The sequence below is a fragment of the Nicotiana tomentosiformis genome, chromosome 5, assembly GCF_000390325.3.
Source record: "Nicotiana tomentosiformis chromosome 5, ASM39032v3, whole genome shotgun sequence".
In the NCBI taxonomy this organism is placed as follows: Eukaryota; Viridiplantae; Streptophyta; class Magnoliopsida; order Solanales; family Solanaceae; genus Nicotiana; species Nicotiana tomentosiformis.
Window position 1 is genome coordinate 110,295,599 of NC_090816.1, and position 2,965 is coordinate 110,298,563.

Here is a 2,965-nt window from a genome sequence, read left to right on the forward strand (position 1 = left end):
GTTGAATGACCACGGATAAAATTACCTTGTTGTATTAATAGAAAAAGATAGTTATCTTTCATACAACACAAAGGATAAAGATTACCCTTCAAAAAAAGGCATCGGTGGCGACAAAAATATAAGTGCACCTACCCATACAATGCAAAAATACTAGCAAACAAAAAAGTTCGTCTTGTCATATTTGGTTCTAATACTGTATCTCATTCAGTATTTATGTACATGCGTTTATATACGTGAGAAAAATCGACCCCTTGAATATATGTTTATCCGATATTGTACATAATTATTCTAATTTGTGTAGTCTATAATGGGGCGAGCATGAGAAATGAAATGTGACAAGTCCAGGTCTAAGTAATATTAATTTCGGTAATTAAGACATAATGGGTTGATTACCTGCATGTAATTTGTGTAATTTCAGTGTAGATTAAAGTTCTTAATTTGATCGCTCTAATTGGTTAAGTAATCTATTAGCCACTTACAAGAACCATGACAAGAACCAGTTGGGATATTTCGAATCTTGACATGTTTGATTTTAACAGTAGGCGTTTTTCTTTTAATTTTCCTTTTGATGACTTCACTTTCATTTGATCAAAATACAATTAGTTATGGATTCACCCTCCTACATCCAAATAAACTCTTAAATCCCTATAAAATGAAAATCATACACATAGTGTGGTGCAACGTTTCCATTATATTTGAATTAAGTGTTTGATTTAATTTCTTTTATACTAACTAGTTTTTAAAAAAAAAAAACAATTCAAAAGCTTACCGAAGTGAGAATAAAGATCAGTATAACAAAAAGTAATACAACTGTTGAGAGTGGGATTTGAACCCACGCCCTTTCGGACCAGAACCTTAATCTGGCGCCTTAGACCAACTCGGCCATCTCAACATTTGTGGTTACCGCAGCCAACCGCAACAATTAAACAGCTTCAATATTTCACTAATCCAAGCCACCCCAGCAAAATAAAAAAGGATAAAATTTAACCATACTTATAGTTAGGGTGTCAATGGTTCGGTTCGGCCGATTATTTTATAAAATTTATATCATACTAAATTTTCGGTTATTCTATTATGTATAACCAAAATTGGACTTTTCGAAACCGTCCCAATCATGCCGGTTTCTCTTCGGTATCGGTACGGTTCGGGTTAACTTTTCGGTATTTTTTTAAATATTATGTAAAATTCACCAGTAGAAGTAGAATGCAATAATATATGTTCTTTTATAGGACTTAGCATAACTCTCTAGACATTTTTACTGTTTAAAGGGTGATGAATTAAAAAAAATGAAAGATGGTTAGAGTATAGATCAATCAACTATTCTACAACAACGTAAAAGAAACCAAGCAAAGGCCAAAAAAATATAAATCACACGAGTGGAAAGATATTAATCAAGCTGGGACTGAAGAATAAAGTCTATAGAAGATTAAATATTCAAAAAGATAAATCTAAATTATATAAAAGGAAACATATTCAATATATTGTAATTTGCTATTCATAATCACTAGAATACTTTGTGTCTTGCTAATGAAGATACTTGAAATAACTTAGTTTTAAGTAGAAGTAGCATAGTAGGTTTTAGGAATTAATATTTTGAGTTTAATTACTTGTTGGCTTGTAACAATTTTCATAATTCAAAGGCCCAAAGAAAAATTTAATGCATTATTATTTTTTAACTTACTGCATAAATATATTTTTCACATGTAAAATTTATTCGGTATGGTTAGGTATTTTTAGTTTATTTTCATAAAATAAAAAACCTACCCTAATTATCAGTGCGGTTATAGATTTATATAAAAAAAACTTACGGTTTCTTTAAAAGAAACCTAAAAATCAGTTCGGTGCGGTACGATTCGGTCGGTTTAGTCGGTTTTCGAATATCCATTGACACCTCTACTTACAGTGCCATTACTCTTGTTGATATCACTAGATTGTATGTCCAACATTTTTAACTAATTTCCTTAACATCTTGGGTTGGCCCTCCATATTTTCTTTTAAGAAAAAAAGAAATTTCCCATTTTGGTCAAACTTTTAGCTTATTATCTGTTTTAGGCATAATCATTTTCTGTTGGCAAGTAGCGGCTAAACACTTCCACTTGTTCAAGAACGAGCTTTGAAACTCGAAGTTGTATGCCCAGATCTTAAGTTCGAGTTCGTGGCTTAAAAGTTGATAAATGTGAATACAAGTTATGTATTTTGAGTTACTTATAACCGTTAAATATCTTTTTTGGATTGGGTTGAATAATTGAACTGAAAACATGTTTGTTGTTGACGAACTCGCACGAGACTTGGTTTGAAATTGCAGATCTAAAGTTTGTGGTTTGGAATTAAGTATTGCTGGGTAACTTGGGAAACACTTTGAAGGATCTAAACATAAAGTTTGAGCTCCATTAATTAATATAGCTAATTTGATTTGGTTTAAGGTGAAAAGTCAAAGTCAAATTTGACGAAGACGAATAACATGAAAGAAGGTGAGCAGTACATCCACATATATTTATTTCCTATGTATATCAGTGTATATATGTATGTGAAATACATGATTTTATTTACAAACTTTTACTCTATACTAGTGTAATTCACCTCCGGTCTTTCTCAAATTTAATATACTGACTCGTCTAAATATTTTCAACAAATTTAAATCATACCCACTCAAAAACAAGTAACTAATTTCGAATTTTGAAGTTGAAGTTGACTATGTAAAGACAATTTGAGGTGTTTCTAGTTATTAATTGAAGTAATCGACTTCAATGGTCGAATTAATTTCCCTCTTTTAGAATTTTGGAGGTGAAATCCATATCTTTCTCTTTGTAGTTGATTGCTGATAACCTGGTTGCTGCTTCACAATCCTTGAATATTGTGATGAAACTCAGCACGCCTTTTTTACAACTAATTTTTTTGAATAAAAATTAGCTGCTATATATTAGAAGCACGTCTTCATCTTTTAGCGTGTTTTAGTTATTTATTA

General features: G+C 31.0%; 1 non-coding gene across 1 annotated transcript; it reads right to left on the reverse strand.

Annotated features, from left to right (window-relative positions):
* Positions 1 to 811: 811 nt before the first annotated feature.
* TRNAL-AAG (transfer RNA leucine (anticodon AAG)) lies at positions 812 to 892 on the reverse strand. The gene has a single exon. It is a non-coding gene; the product is annotated as a tRNA-Leu (tRNA).
* Positions 893 to 2,965: the final 2,073 nt, after the last annotated feature.